The sequence below is a fragment of the Monodon monoceros genome, unplaced genomic scaffold (genome assembly GCF_005190385.1).
Source record: "Monodon monoceros isolate NGI ecotype Baffin Bay Population unplaced genomic scaffold, NGI_Narwhal_1 Super_Scaffold_17, whole genome shotgun sequence".
Classification (NCBI taxonomy): domain Eukaryota; kingdom Metazoa; phylum Chordata; class Mammalia; order Artiodactyla; family Monodontidae; genus Monodon; species Monodon monoceros.
This window is the reverse complement of record NW_021703773.1, coordinates 6,995,797-7,013,616: the sequence shown is the minus strand read 5'-3', so window position 1 is coordinate 7,013,616 and position 17,820 is coordinate 6,995,797.

The following is a 17,820-nucleotide window of genomic DNA, read 5'->3' as shown; positions in this document are numbered from 1 at the left end:
TTTTTTTTTCTTAGATTCCATATATATGTGTTAGCATATGGTATTTGTCTTCCTCTTTCTGACTTACTTCACTCTGTATGACAGACTCTAGGTCCATCCACCTCATTACAAATAGCTCAATTTCGTTTCTTTTTATGGCTGAGTAATATTCCATTGTATATATGTGCCACATCTTCTTTATCCATTCATCCGATGATGGACACTTAGGTGTTTCCGTCTCCTGGCTATTGTAAACAGAGCTGCAATGAACATTTTGGTACATGACTCTTTTTGAATTATGGTTTTCTTAGGGTATATGCCCAGTAGTGGGATTGCTGGGTCATATGGTAGTTCTATTTGTAGTTTTTTAAGGAACCTCCATACTGTTCTCCATAGTGGCTGTACCAATTCACATTCCCACCAGCAGTGCAAGAGTGTTCCCTTTTCTCCACACCCTCTCCAGCATTTCCACACTATTTTGACATTTAACATCTTCCTGTGCAAACTGTTTGCTTCTTTTCCTCAATTCAGGTTCTCCCAATTACCCTTTCTTTTTCTGTTTTTGTCTCTTATACTTTACCAGCCACAGTATAGAATAGAATGTTTTAAAGCATTATTTAATAAACCTTTACTTTGCCTTTTTTTTTTTTTTTTTTTTGCTGTATGTGGGCCTCTCACTGTTGTGGCCTCTCGCGTTGCGGAGCACAGGCTCCGGACGCGCAGGCTCAGCGGCCATGGCTCATGGGCCCAGCTGCTCCGTGGCATGTGGGATCTTCCCGGATTGGGGCACGAACCCGTGTCCCCTACATCGGCAGGCGGACTCTCAACCACTGTGCCACCAGGGAAGCCCCTACTTTGCCATTTTTAAAACATCTGCTAATATTTCATAATATGTATGTCAATTAAAATGGTAGGAATTCAGTGGTTAGCTCATACTGCTTTTTATTCTTTGTCAGTGACCCTACGTAAAATAGTTTCCTACCTCTGTGATGTACGAGAATTCATCTAGAATTATATCCTTGCTAAGAAAATATCTTTCATCATCGCTGAGCCTATCGTTTCATAGATTACAGAACAGAAAGAAACAACATTTGTTGCTGGTATGTCCTACTGTATTAGATGATATTTGTTTTCATAAACTAGTGGAACATTTGAAACTCTTTCACCAAAAAGTATATTGTGGAGAACTGAGAACAAAGTGGAAGATTCTCCAAAAGGTCTTCAAGACTGAATTCATGGCACTAAGCGGTCCTAGAGGTGGAAGTAAGTTTAAAGCTCATCTAGTCTGCAGCGCCTTTCAATGAGGCGCAGGCCTCCTCCAATCTTATGTTTGAGATTACATCCAGAGAGACCAAGATTTCGTTTGTCAAATATCACAGTACTAGTTAGCACCATTGTTGGAGCCTGAACTCAACTCTTGACTTCTTTGATCCAGGATTTTTTCTGTAACATGAGCTCATGGAATTCTCTGATATATCTACCTTATAAAAATTGATTGACTTAAAAGTAGAATTTGTATTTTGTTAATCCCCCCCCCTTTTTTTTTTACTAAAAATAACAATTGTCATGTACATAAAAGAACTTAAACATCTTAAGAAATGAATAATGAGGGAGTGGAGTAAGAGGTACAAACTATTACGTATAAAATAAGCTACAAGTATCTTGTATAACACGGGGAATATAGCAAATATTTTATAATAATTATAAATGGAGGATGATCTTTAAAAATTGTGAATCACTATATTGTACACTGGTGACTTGTATAATATTGCATAGCAACTGTACTTCAATATAAAAAAAGAAATGAATAATATAACATATCTAACACCCAGATAAAAAATGAAACTTGCCAACAATATTGAAGACCTTCACTTCCCACTCTGTAACCACTATCCTAAATTTTTTTTATCATATATCATATATATTTATATAAAGAAAATAGATATTATACATAAAATATATACAATTACTATAAATATATAGAAATATATCAAATATATTACATATATAAGCTGTATATGAACACATCCTTAAATAATATAGTTTATATAATAGTTATATTATGGTTAATATAAAAGTTTTGCAAGTTTTAAAACTTTATATAAATAATATTTAATGCATGTGTTCTTCTGGGACTTGCTTTTTTCATTCATCTTTATATTCTTAGATTTAACTGTTGAGATTCATACATGCTTATGTGTGTGTCTCTATCTCCTTATGTGTGTGTGCTAAATAATATCTTATTATATTTAACGATTTATTTGTTCATCTTCTTGTTTTTGGACATCTGGTTTATTTCTACCTTTTTGCCTCTGTCTTCTGGTGCACAATTGCAAGATATTATCCCAGATGTACAGCTAGCAGTTAAATTTTTGGTTCATGGAATATGTGCGTATTCACATTGTTTTCCTACAAACACTGTACAAGAGTTTTTATTTTTTATTGTTTTACAACTTTGCCAAGAATTGATGTTGTCAAATTTAAAAATTCTTGTCAGTCTTGTATATAAAAAATTTTTTTGTTGTGACATTTTATTTTTTATTTATCTGATTACTAACAGAGTTTAAGTAGCCATCCTAAGATCCTTTAGCTGACAAGTAGCAGAGCTGAGATTCAAATCCATGTCTGGCTGGCTCTAATGTTTATGTTTTTTCTACTTTACTATATTATTTATTATTCATCTTGATGATATACAGTACATAACAATACATTATGAAGCCTAAAAATATTTTTAAAAGATATTAAGCATTGAATAAGAAACATTCAATACACTCATACATTGATATACATACATGTATATGCATGCATGGAGTTGGGGACAGGAGACCAAAATATAAAAGTTGATTTTATATAAATATAAATTTATATCAAAACTTGAAGAATTATCTCACAGCAGTTGGGGGAACTGAAATGTGGCCATTAGTAGTAGGGTCACAAGTACTGGATATTTATTCTGTATTTATATACCCGAACTAAGTTGGTCTGTTTTCCTAGCTGATAGGTCTCTCACAGAAACAAGTTTCTCTGAAATCTCAGTTTTTTTCTCTTTGCTAATATATCTTTAATAAAATGATTAAATGTATAAAATTGGTACAGTATATAGACACTTATATAAAGAGATTTACCGTATCCCGTATTCATTTATTTGAAAATGAATAAGTGTAACTCACAAGTTGTTTATATGTATGAATATGCTTAATATCTTGGTAAGATACTCCATATCTTAATACAGAATATTGGGGGAAATGTAAAACTGATTAGGGGCAATCTCATGTGTCCTGTGTCCCTATATTGCACAGGGTTCTCCAAGAAGCAGAACCCATAGGATCTATATAGATATGTAAAGGTATAGACATAAAGGTAGGAGATAGATGATAGATAGATAAGGAGCTGGCTCCTGTGATTACAGAGACTGAACTGTCCCAATATCCACAGTTCAAATGCTTGAGAATCAGTAGAACTAAGGTGTAAGTTCAAGTTTGAGTCTGAAGGCAGAAAAACACTGATGTCCCAGTTCAAAGACGATCAGGCGAATAGAACAAATTCTCTCTTGCTCAGCCTTTTGTACTATTCAGGCCTTCAGTGGATAGGATGAGGCCCACCCACACTGCGGAAGACAATCTGCTTTACTCAGCCTATTGATCCAATTTTCAATCTCATCCAGAATCACCCTCACAGACACACCCAGAATAATGTTTAACCAAATATCTGGGTATCTCGTGGTCCAGTCAAGTTGACACATAAAATTAACCATTACAGTCCTTTTTCTAAAGAAAAGTGTCATAGCTTGGGTAGCACAGATGTTTAATGTGTGGAAGAAAAGTGAAGGTAGTAGATAACTGTGCAGATTCTTAAGCTAGACTTCCTGGGTTAAAGCCTGGCTCCATCTTTACTATCCGTGTGACCTTGAATGACTTATCTAAATGCTCTGTTGCTTTATCTGTGAAGCTGATATAATAATAAGGATGGCTTCATGGGGTTGTATGAATTAAATTAGTTAATTTTTATCAAAGTCTTGAAATAGTGCCTGCCACGTTCTAAATGCTTGACAAATCTTAATTCTTTCCTTTATAAATTTATTTATTTTATTTATTTATTTTTGGCTGTGTTGGGTCTTCATTGCTGTGTGTGGGCTTTCTCTAGTTGCGGTGAGAGGGGGCTCCTCTTCGTTGTGGTGCATGGGCTTCTCATTGCAGTGGCTTCTCTTGTTGCAGAGCACGGGCTCTAGGCACGTGGGCTTCAGTACTTGTGGTGCGTGGGCTCAGTAGTTGTGGTGCACGGGCTTAGTTGCTCTGCGGCATGTGGGATCTTCCCGGACCAGGGCTCATACCTGTGTCCTCTGCATTGGTAGGCGGATTCTTAACCACTGCACCACCAGGGAAGCCCAATCTTAGTTATTTCTATTAGTTATGCCCAAAGCTAGGGAAGAAGACATTTTTTCCTTCTACCCAGAAACACAAATGTTGGCATCTAGAAGCATATTTCAGGAGGGAATAAGGCTAGGCAATAAGGGTGACAATAAGGAGATATAAACATGTGAAGAGGAGGGAGACAGTACAAGGAACATAAGAGATCCAAATTTTTAAAAGCAAATTTTTTAAAAACCACCTGTGATAATCTTGCATCCCAACCACATTCCTTTAAAGAGTCTTAAAATGTCATTACTTATTTATCGTCGGAATGTGCCATGGAGTGGGTGTTCCTGTGCGTTGTAAGATGACATAAAACCGTGTTTACTCTGAAAGCCAATTTAGACTAATAGGGGAGGTTGATTTAAATAAGCAAAAAATCTAAACTATAGACTACTTTTAGCAACATTCATTTACATTAAGTTTATTTAACTGACTTCACATATTTGAAAGTGATCAAGTATAGCTTAGTAAATAGCCCTTGGGGGCCAGCTTTAACAACTAGATAAGAACATTTTATTTTTAACATAATTTGGCGTATGTTTTAACTGCAGTTAAGGTAGGTGCATAAATAGTGTTTAATTTCTTAAGCATATTAAAAATCCTGCCCCAAATTTCCACACATTGTTAATCTTTGAAGTAGGTGTTGCTGAGCAAAGGCAAACACAATGCTGATCTTTAGCAGAATTGTCACAAATACTGAATCAAGCTTGAGTTAATGGGATGAAATCTATTTGTCCTTTTTCTTAGCTTCTACCATGTCCTGAACATTTGAAACCTGAGATGAAATTCAGGGTCTCTATAGCTGCCTTAAGCTTCAAGTTTCTGGGCTGCCATATCTACATGTTTTGGTAGAAAATTTTATATAATTTTTATGGAAGAGATTATTAATTTTTACCGTCTAGAAGGCCAACAGTGAGAGAGCCAGAATCTGAGAGTGTGGAACCAAGCTTCCAGTTTGATTTTTTTGGAAATTCCCGAAGTAACGGCACTAGAAAGCTAGGAAGGCGACTACACATTAGGCATTGTGTACCATGTACTGTGTTAGGTGCTGTAATCATCACACCATCCCTCTGATGTTGTCACTATATCAACTCCATTTAACTGATGTGGAAATTGAGGGTCTGAGCAGTTCTATTAACAGCTAGTAAGTCCTGAATGCAGGATTTGGATTTAAATCTGCCTGACTGCAAAGCTCTTTCAACTGCATTACTCCATCTCCGTGCCAGGTCATTCTCCATCAGCTGCTGCACCCTCCACAGGTGTATCCTGCAGACCTTGTCTGATGAACCTTAAACTCCACTGTTAGGGACTGAATGTTATGGACCCCCAAATTCATATGTTGAAGCCCCAACCCTGAATGTGATGATATTTGGAGGTACAGCTTTTGGGAGGTAGTTAAGTTTTCTTGAGGTCATAAAGGTGGGGCCCCTGTGATGGGATTAGTGTCCTTATAAGAAGAGGAAGAGAGATCAGAGCTCTCACTCTCTCACCACATAAGGATACAGTGAGAAGATGGTGATTTGCAAGCCGGGGAGAGAGCTGTCACTAGGGACCAAATATGCCAGCACCTTGATCTTGGACTTCCTAGCCTCCAGGAACTGTGATAAACCAATGTCTGTTGTTTATGCCCCAGTCCGTGGTATTTTCTTAAAGTAGCTGAAGCTGAGTAATACACCCATTCTCCCAGAAATGGGTCCCATTGTTGTCAGATAATTAGCTTTCAAAAAGTTAGAAACATAATTCTTATACCAGTGTAGGCTGAACATGCATCAAAGATTTTATCCAATTCCTTTATTAATGAAGAAAGTGATAAGCTGGTAAAGCTAGTTCAAAGAACATTTTGAGAAACAGGGTACTTGTAGTCTACTAGGTAAGGCATTTTTAAATAAATTTGCTGAGCTAGAGATAAAATTGGTTAAGGTAGATTGGTTAAAGTCCTATGGAACAATAAAACCTGATGGATAACATCTCTTCCAGACAGAAATCTACAAGTTAACATGTAACTTCATGAAGTCTGAGCCCTCAGTAGTAAATAGCAAAGTCAAACGTAGGTACATTCCCTGAGCTAATCATATAATCCTTGTTAAACAACATCCCAGTGCTACATTGAAAAGATGTGCCACTCACCTTTTGTTTTATTTCCAAGTATTAAAAAAATTTGTCTTAACAATCTGTTACTATTTATTCTCCTAGCACCTGCTTACCTTATTATAAGATTTATAACAGTTTATGTAACAGTTTACCTTTCTCATCTCACCTTCTTTTAACTATAAGTTCTTTGAAGGTTAGGAGCAATATCACTGTTCTCTTCATGGTAGTTTCAGCTCTTAGGTAGCACAGTGCCTGTGATGTAACAAATGTTTGGTGCATTTTAATTGAATAAATAAATGAATTTGAATTATGTTTCATGTGTTCTTGAGTGGGTTGCTCAGAGAGTTTTCTGATGGACAGAAATCCCAGTGGCAGCAGAAGCATCAGCCTTTTCTGTCAGCGGTAGTGACAGTTCTCCCCAAAGCCATGACATCCAACATTGCCGAGCTCCAATAGGCTGTTCTCTGGGGTCACCTCATTTTTCAGGTATCAGCCTCCTTAAATCTAGGACAAAATCCTCAGGCCCCTCAGCAGCTGGGAAGTTCAGTTCTATTCTCTCCATGTCATTTCCACAGGACTTTTTTCACAGCAGAGCTCATAAGACCTTTGAGTGCTGTGTAGTTTTCTCGGGAAATTTAATCAATAACTCTGGAGAGAGGATTAAAGGAACAACCCTCAATATATAGAATGAGTTCCTTCCTGATGTTGTCTCTTGTCTTTGACCCAAGACAAGGCTGTTACCCCAGGGTAATTTATCCTACTTCCTAGGTTACGGATGCTCAGCTTTTTCCCCCCTATCTGTCATGAGAAATATAACTTGCTGTTGTCCTTGGCAGTTGCTAGCTCCAGCCCTGATGCTCAGTAGGGTATCCATGGTAAGCATGCCCCTCAAGAAGTTGCTCATATCAGAATCACCAGGGGGAAGGGTGACATTTGCAATTTTCTGGGCAAGCGCAGATCTCCATTTATTCCAGTAGAGAACTTATCACCTTGCCATGTTCAAACTCTAGCAACCCTGGAATCTGACAACAACCCCATGTTACTTCTGAAAACCCCGAAGGACTAAGAATTGCTTATACTAAGAAAGTCTCAGGAACATTTGCTGGACATCTCGGAATGCTTTACTTTAAAAACTCGGCTTTATATCTACATTTGTTTCATTGGTGTACAGTTTTGTAGTTGTTTTTCTGGAACCTCCACTTATAAAATTTATAACCTCTGAACCTTAATTTCTGACCTGTAAGATCAAGGTGACAGAACCTATGTTACAAGGTAGTGATGCATAGCAAATGAAGTCATATCTGTAAAGTGCTTACTGTAATGCCGAACCCATAGTGAGATGTCGTAAAAGTAATCTCCTTGTCTTCCCCACTCTCCCTATGATGAAAGAAATTCATATTTAAATTGTCTTTTGCAATTTTCCATTCCTAATCCCCAGGTCTGTCCAGACAGACATTATATCACTTACATATGACATATTTCCTCCTTCCAGCCCAGCCTGGAGAGCTCACCTGAAACCTAGAACATGGAGGTGAGTCTGCCTCCGTGGGTGAAAAAGCCATTACCATTGGCAGCAAAAACCAGTGGAAGTTCATGGAGGAGTAGATGAGGACCATTCTCAGACAAAACTGTCAATTATTCATTATGGCATAGTAAGTGCTTGCAATATGACACTATGAGATGCATTTTGTATATTATCTTACTTAAGTTTTACAAATATCTTGAGGAAAATACACTCATGTTAGGATCAAAGTATTGAGGCTTATGGAGATATAATTAATTGGGTAGGTAAAATAGGTAGGTTGTAAGCCCACACTAACTGCTTCTAAGATCTGTAGCCCTCACGTCTAAACGATATTGAGCATTGTTCACCTTTGCTCTCCAATGCCCACGTTCCACATGGGGTGTTGAATCACTAAGCACCTTCACGATATCCATTTCTTTCTGGAGACGTGAACGTCAAAGTACTGTCTTGGTCCAACGTTTCCTGCTGGTTCTTTAGCCTCTTGATTTTCCCTCTTCCCTGCTCCCATCAGAGTGTTTTCTGCTGTGGGTTCCATTCTTCTTTGGGGGCTTAAAATGTCTATGTGTTGAAATTCCAAAACCACACATTTGTATTTTAATAAGAGACATTATTTATCTGCTAAGGCTTAATGTAACCCCAAGTGGACAACGTCAGGGGTGGGAATTTTAGGCACTGAGTAAGCTCATGGTGTTAAAACTCATCCCTCTCACAGACTTCTACTCTTCCTACCTGTAAGACGGCTTTGCCATCAGAAACCATGTCTGTCTCCTAACGCTCAGCACCGCCAAAGAGTTAATGCTTTTAATGTAAAACATTTGCAGTCTTCCAGACAAACTCTGGTAGGTGACCATCCTTATAGAAAAGATGGTGTTAGTACCATAAGATACTAACACGGAAGTCAGTATGATAAACACCCAATTCTTTCTTCATTTGCAAATCTATATTTTGGATGATATTTCTGAGGGCTAAACTTGGTAAATCTTCTAAGACCTCATTTTTAGGATCTTATGCCTTTTTGGTTTCCTGAAAATTATACCACATGACCTTTTTTGCCTCCCATCGGGAAATTTATAGGTTTCTCCCATGTCTCACCTTGATAATTTTTAATTGGTCAATGTCTAGGTATACGTAGTGTGTTGCAGCGTTCAGTAAATATCTGTTATAACTCAGCACTGGTAAAGTGGTCGAAAATATACTATCATCTTTGGCATCAGCATTGTTTTCACTGCATCATCATAAATCAATTTTACGTGGACAGCTAAATGGACTAACAGTCTCTAAGGCATAAAGCATGGCACAGTATTAGTAAGAACTGTGCAAAGTATTTTTATGCCTTTGAGAATCGGTCTTTTTTTAAAAAAAATAGGAAAGCAAGTAGAGTATTTGTTAAATGTTGAAGCATTTAAAGAAGTTCATAGTACATGTGTCTAATAGGACTAGTTCAGATACCAACTATATCTTTCATATGGTTTATTTGAAACATGAAAATAAATCTGCCAAAAGTTAATATTTTTAAATTATGGGAGGAAGTGTTTAGATAGTGTTTATTTTACTAATTCATATTGCTCTCTGTGCTTGAAAGCTTCCTAATTAAAAGTGAAACACGTTGAAGAGCCACATGTATAACAGAAGCCCATGTTGGTGAATAAACGTCCTTTACACAAACCTTATGTGTGTGTAGTGCATAGGAGGCTGTGGAAGGGCACATGTCCCATCATTAACACCCTGGGTTGGGAGAGAAGAGTGTAGATGAGAGGAGAAAGAAAAAAATTCATAATTTATATATATTTGCATATACATTGTTTCACTAGTTGCAAAGAAAATGCCTAGGTTTAGTAATTAAAGGATTTAATGAAGACAACAATTTGAAAAATGAGCAAGTAACTTGAAGGAGTAATTCACAGTAGAAGCAATGTAGATGACATGAATATTGGAAAAGAATGTTAATCCTCATAGTTGTAAAAATTCACATTGAAATAAGAATGAATTGCATCCCCTCACCCCCAGCTGATTGGAGAAATCAAAAAAAGGCATGGAAAAAAAGACACAGCAGATAAGAATGTAAATTGGTCTAACCTTTCTGGAAGGCTATCTGGAAATATATATCAAAATATTTTAAGGAGAACATTTAATAAGCCCTGAAAAATTGTTTATGAGTAAATTAATCATCATGTGTGTATGATAAGGAAAAATGAAAACAATGTCTGTTAATAGGAAATAAAAAGTTATCGCATCTAAGCAAAAATTTGGTATGTAGCTATTAAATATTACAATGTAAATAACAATTTATTTATGAAAAAGAATGACAATGTTACATAGCTAAGTGAAAAATAAGGTTAAAAAAACTAGTTTGCAGAACTCTATTTTGTAAAAAAATAAATAAAATCAATAAAATGCATGAGTGCTTACATTAATAAAAATTCTTATCAAAAAGTTAACTCTAAAATGAGTTAAAGATCACATTTTGCTTAGTCTTTTTAGTATGTTCTCCAGTTTCTTCACAATGAGAATATATTTCTTTTATTATCAGAAAATTTAATAAGTCCAAAGTTTAATGGGAAGTACAAATATCTACCCATTATAAAATGGACATAATTAAAGATCAATCAATTATAATTATTGATATGAAAGATAAATTTGAAGAAATCTTTCAATGTTGAGGGGAGAAGACAGAAAATATGACAGAAATGTAAACAAATATGCAAAATATAACCAAGATGTTAAACATTCATCTCATGCGAGCTACAGGAGATGATAGACATAATGGAAAGGACAAAAAATTATGAAAATGCAAGAACTTTCCTCTTAAACTGAAGAAAGGAAAGAAATTCAGATTAAAAGTCCCTTCCTGGCCACCTCCCCCAAAGTGTAATGAAACTTATGAGTAAACACATATAGGCGAAATGTTATAACCGTAAGATGGATAGAGAGTCGAATAAAATTTCAAGGTACTGTGGTTTCTGTCTTCAAGTTAAAAGTGGTTAATTGAAGGTTTGTTCTTATTTCCACTTTCTTCTTAAATCCCTCTAAAATGATAGTAAAGAGTTAAAAAACACAGGGAGAAGAGGCCAAAGAAAAAGTATTAGAAGCAGAGAGAAGTGGTAACTGACGGAGATGGTAAGATAATGCTGAAACTTCATCTCAAAGTGGGGAGAATAGGAGTTGTTGTTTAATGGGTACAGAGTTTCAGCTTGGGATGATGAGAAAATTCTGGAGATGGAGGGTAGTGATGGTTGCACAACAGTGTGAATGTACTTAATGCCATGAATTGTACCAACACGGGTGTCACAGGGCTAAAATCAAAGTCTTGTCACCCTTCCTTTCTGAAGGCTCTAAAGAATCCCTTTCCTTACCTTTTCCAGCTCCTAGAGGCCATCCACATTCCTTGGCTTGTGATCCCTTCCTCCGTCTTCTAAACTAGCAATGTTGCATCTCTCTACCCATTCTGTAGTTACATCTCATGCTGGCTCTGATCTCAGCTGAGAAAGGTTTTCTGCTTTTGAGGACTCATATGATTAGGCTGGACTCACAGAATTATCCAGGCTACTCTCCCCACGTCAAGATCTGTAATCTTAATCACATCTGCAAAGTCTCTTTTGCCTTATATGGAAACATGCTCACAGATTTCAGGGATTAGGATGTGGATATCTCTGTGGGGCCATTATTCCTCCTACCATGAAGGGAACAATTCAGTGTCAAAGCCATTTACTCTCAGTCAGGGAGGTTATCACCACGAGGGCAGCCGTGATGGACCACAGGGGGTATCAGAGCCTGCATGGGGTGAGGAGAGCATCTGTTTTAAAAGATAGCCCAGCACAAGGTGTAGGAACCTGAGCAGGGTAAGAATACTGCCACGGAAAGGGCAGAGTATGGGATGTCTGGAGCCCAAGAATCATGAAGAGGTGAGGAGGGTGACTGCCAAGGGGTAAAGTGGGCCAGCAAGAGGGATGGCAGCCTGAATGGAGTGAAGGGGAATTGGGTGGGGGTGACCTGGAGGGGCAGCATATCAGCCTGAGAGAAGGAGGGGTAAGTTCACACGGGGAGAGGGATGTACCAAACTAGGAAGGTGTTGGAGCTCAAACAGGATGAGAAGGATCCATGGATGAGGGGGCCATGACAGTGGCCCTGAAGGAAGTGTCAGAGCTCAGAAGATGTGAATAGGGTGTATTGGGAGGTAGGGAAGGTTGCTGTAGTCCCTGGAAATTGTTTCCATATAGGGAGGTATATCAAATGTGTTAAGGATAGTGAGAGCTAATTTTCTTAGATTGGAAGAAGGGAGTTACAAATCTGGAAAGGAAGAAAGTTAGAAAGGACCTATGATATTAGGTAGGAATTAGTGGTATTGGTATGAAATTGTGGTATTCAGTGCATATATAGGTGTAGAAATATATATTGATGAAAATGTGTGTATATACAAAATACATGCACATGTACATATATGCACATACATACATCTGTACATAGCAATGAACACACCTAGCACCTAAATTTGGTATTATTTAAATAGCATTCTTCCAGTAAAAATAGAATTATTGCTCCTTGGATAGCTGGCTGATTCCGGGGCTTGAACAGGCAATGTGCAAAATGAGCTTGGAACACCCTCTTGTGCCAGAAAGTACAGCAGTACTCAAAAAATAATTGGGGCATGTCAATAGGACATAGGAATCAGCCTGAAGAGGCTCTCAGTGGTCAAATGAGGACAGTTTAAGCATCAAAATAAATGATGATTGTCATAGGTAACACACTGATTAAAATAGAAAACAATGAATTCATAATTTTTTTAAAAGGAAAAAATTGGAAGTTTTATAAAGAGCAGAATATTTATATATTATTTAGGTGTTCTCAAAGTACCTACCCCCCAAAAGATTTAGTATTTGCAAAACATGGTAGAGAATTCTGGCAGAAAATAGCTTTATCAAATAATCAAACTTAACCTTGTCAGTAAAAGGACAAATATATGATTTTGAACTTTTTCCTTTTATCGATAAACTTGAATGCATTCCGAGGTTTAGATGGTAGTAATGACTTAATGTTAATTTCATAGTTGCGATGGTTGAATTGTGGTTATGTGGGAGAATGTCTTTGTAGGAATTCTGTCTGTAGTATGATGAGACGTCAGGGTTGATTAGAGGGACCTGAAGATGCACCCGTCCCATTATTGTCCATGATATGTTGTTACTATCAGGTTCAGCATCATAGTAAATAATCTTGAAATAATTATGTCACACTCCAGGAGGGGATTCCATTCTCTTTCATTTCCATTTCCATATTGCTGGTTGCTGTAGTAAATTAACCAGAGTTGTTCAAATTTATCATCAGCAGATGGTAAGTTTTTTTTTTCTCTCACACTTACTCATAGCCCCGTGCTACAAGCTACAGGTTAGAAATGGAATCTTGGAAGCAACATCAGAAGAATCTTAGTTTCTGCAATGGTCTGTACCAGGTTCTTCTGACCAATGACATTGCATGAAAAAGACTTATGGTTTCAGGCTCCCCAGTATAAGCTGGTGTCATCACTATGAGCAAACACTTCTCAGACTGTACCAGGAAACTGAGCTAGGATTCCAGGGTTTTATGAAGCAGATGACTTCACAGAAAGTGAACTTTGATCTAAGATCTGGTCAAACAGCAGTTAATTATATAGGAATAAATGAAATTGATTAAGAAACTTAAAGAAGCATTTTATAATACTATATTTGTGACAATTTCTATAATCATGAAATCGTTTCAGAAAAATTATAACCGTTTTATTAATACAAAACTATGAAATTTTCTGAATATTGAACTCACATAAAATATTCTCTCAGTTTTCACCATCCAATATAAAATTTTCCAAGATGGAAAAGAAAGACTCCCCTGATTTACTTGTGAATTTACATCACAAAACTGATTAAAAACATAAACATTTGAATTAAAGCTATTTGAAAATATTGATTCTCCAGGGGAAACATTTATTTAAAAAGAAATTACTTATAAAGGAAAGTGAATTAGACTGCATTACACTTTTCGTCAAAGCACCTAGTATCAGAAAAAAATGGAATAAACGCTTAAAGTTTTTAGGAAAAAAAAATTTGATTCTGGAATTTTCTACTCAGCCAAAATATTAATCTACTCTGAAAGAAAAATTGCTTTTTCCCAAAACCTTCTCAAAAATGCTTTATAGGTAACAGCAGAAATATTCGAAACAAACTAAAGTCCAAGGAATTCAAGAAAGAATATAACATACGCTATAGGAAGCAGTGGCAAGTAACTGTAATCCAGAAGCAGTGATTAGTCATGATAGCAAACCCCGATAGACGCTCAGTGCTTTGAATATATAAATTTATTTAATCTCAAAGTAAATCAACAAGATAGGCACTGATATTATTGCCATTTAAGGCCCAGAGAGCTTAAGAAACTCCATCAAGTTCTCTGAGCTGGTAAGTGCCAGAGCCAGGGGCTGTCCAGTTCCAGAGCTATTCTCTTAACCACTCTTCTGTCCTGCCTCTTCCAGTGTAAATGAATGGACTTCAGGTGAAATTTAAAGAGGATCCATTTGGTCTTCAACATGTGAAAGGTTATTTTTGAATGGTAAAGTTTAATGACAAAAAATTACCCATAATTTTCTGTTAGTCCAGTCACACTACCTGGTTAATGGTATATATTTTATACTTGTAATTATACTCACAAAACAGATTGTAAATTTTAAAAAACTTAAAAATGAACAAACCATAAAACTAGCAGAAATTGGTAGAGCAGATAGCAAGAGTATGTATAGTATACATACATACAGTGAATATATAGTGTACACACTATATATATACACTATAGTATATATAGTGTATATAGAGAGTGTACTCTATATATTATACACTATAAACACATACATATAGTGTACGTATATAGAGTGTAGATATAGTACGTATATGTATATAGTGTGTATTTCTAATATATAATGATTAATATTAGTAACTTGTGGAGAGTGGAATTGGAATTAAGTGTAGGAGGTATGAATGGATACATTTACTTTTCATTTTATTCCTTTAATAACTTTTTTCAGTTATTTTACAATGTGCATGCAATCTTTGTAAAATTTAAAAGAAAACTAAATTTAAAGTACAATGTGGGATGCTGACAATACTGGAAAAGAATGCGGTAGATCTGTTTGTGTGGGCCTGGGAATATATTCCCAATTCATTGTTGACTGAAAGAAGTAAACTGCGGAGGGTCCCAATTGTGTTTTTAAAAGTATGCCAGTATACATATGTGTGTGCGAGTGTGTGTGTGTGAGCACACATGTGTAAATATCTGTATGCATATGTGCGTGTGGTTAAATAGGTAAAAGGTGTTGGAAGGATACACAGTCAACTGCTGCAAATGCCAACTCTAAGGAGAGGGATTCTGAGAAAAATAGGGGGAATCGGTACATATACTTATTATACTTCTGTGGTATTTGGATATTTTTACAAGGTTCATGTATTAAAAATATGATGATAATAAGGTAAAATTTTGAAATAGTAGAAGAAGAATGGCAAAAGATTTTCTCAATTGGAGGAAAATGATGGGAGAATGACCAGTGTCAGTTTTCAGCTATCAAGGGCTATGATGCTAGTTAACTCTGTAAGATTGGAAGGGAAGTGGAGTGAGGCTGACCAGAGGGAAAGTGAAAAAGTAGGCAGATAAAGGATTTTTAAAGTTCAGTATCTCATTCCACTCTTCACTCTGGCTTTTTTTTTTAATAGATGTTTATTAGAGTATAATTGCTTCACAATACTGTGTTAGTTTCTGTTGTACAACAAAGTGAATCAGCCATATGCATACACAAGTCCCCATATCCCCTCCCTCTTGAGCCTAAGAAATTATTGCTCCCAATGGAATAATAGATTTATACTTTACCCACAATGCTTCACCAATCACTTAATCTTTACTTCTGCTCTGCTCAGCTAGCTTTATTCTTTAGAGAAATAGAAAATCCCATAATGTACATAAATCCGCTCTAGACCTCCCTCCCAGGAAATTGTGGAGCCCAGTTAAGAAAGAAATTCCTTAAAATTATAGAACCAGATAAGCTGGGCAGGTTGTTCTGTTTGTTTCCATGGGAACTAGTGAGCCCTTCCTCCTGAACACATTTCCTCATTTCTGTTCCCCAGACACACATGCTCACTAATGAATTTCACACTGGGTACTTTTCCTGAACAAGGTACTATTTCTCCACAAAAGGGACTACTGAAGCTTCCTTACTTTTCTTGAATGCAGTGATATTATCGAGTCACAGATCACCCAAGCCAATTAGACAGGGGGATTCAGCTACACTTTCCACTAGTATTCTGATGCACCCACTTTAATGAGAATTTGAGGCAAGAGGGAGCAGTTGTTACACACTCACTGAAGACTCACTGAGTAGCTGAAGTCAGGGTCCAGCCTCCAAGGTCCTGTTTGCGTCCCCGCTCAGAGCTGACAACACTCCCGACAGTCAGGATTCAAACCAGTAGTTAGGGATTCTCTAAGACCAATAAATGGCCATTAATGTCATTAAAAATGCAGTTTCTCAAAGTTCAGGCAGAATTCAATGTGCACCCACAGGGTCAGGATTAAGAGAAGATGTGTGAGGGGGCAGTGTTACGATAACATCAGCAGGCATTAATTGAATATACTCTGTGTGTCAGAAACTCTTCTAAGAGGAAGAGCTCCTTTTCCTAAATCCATCCATCTCTCCTGCCACAGTCATAATTTTAGTGTCTAAGTTTCTATGAGAAGATCCTCTAAATGTCGAATCAGAATTATCAGCTTCCAGGTGTAACACATCTGTATAATTGTTTGGTTTCTATTTGATATGATTATACAGAGGAAGTCAAAAGGCCAGAGAATTAAAGCTGCTATCAAGACAGAATTTAGGGTTGCACACCTCACATAGATTAATGTATAGTATGGTTTCTAGAAAGCTCTGAAATACCTGCATACACACACATGCACACACACACACATTCCAATAAAATACAAACTTCATCAGCACCACCTGGTGCCTTGTTCCCTTTGCAATTTTCAATATATAGAAATGGATCACTCTCTCCCCTTCACCTGTCTTCTGACTTGACTTTGAACCTGGACTTCACCTCTGCCTCACTCTGAAATCTCAGACACACTTTGTAGTACGAGTAGGATTGCCAAAAGAGTTTCAAGGAGATGCTAAAATCTATTAGGATTAGCAAATCTATTAGGATTAGCAAAGACCTGTGGCTTTTTACACGATATACAAATATTGAATCATTATGTTGCACACCTGTAACTAACATAGTGTTATATGTCAATTGTATCTCAATTAAAAAATTTTTAAAACTAAAAAAAATTTCACTCTCTTTCCTTGCCCACATTCTTTGACTTTGTGTATTAGGCTTCTTAGACACCATAATATTCTGGATATGTATGGATGTGCTTATTTGCATAATGTAAAGAAATGGCCTATTTTCCATAGTGAGTAAAAGAATTCTAAATATTAATATGTGCAATTATGCTGTTTGCAAATGTGACAGTTCTGGATACTTAGCACAATGCAAGACCGTGCTGTGTCATAATAATCATAATGGCCATAATTATTCTAATTAGTACTTTTATTTGTGATTTGTTTCTAGTGCAAACTTTCCATGGGATAACATTAGTTACTACCCTTGACTTTTGTTCATCTTGACCAATGGGCTGATTTATCACAGACTTGTGATCTACAAGCTACATGGAGAGCTTGAAGGAAAGAAAAAGAGAAAGGAAGAGGGAAGGAGGAAAGGAGGGATGGAGGAAGGAAGGGAAGAAGAATAGAAGAGGAGAAAAGTGGGAGGGAAG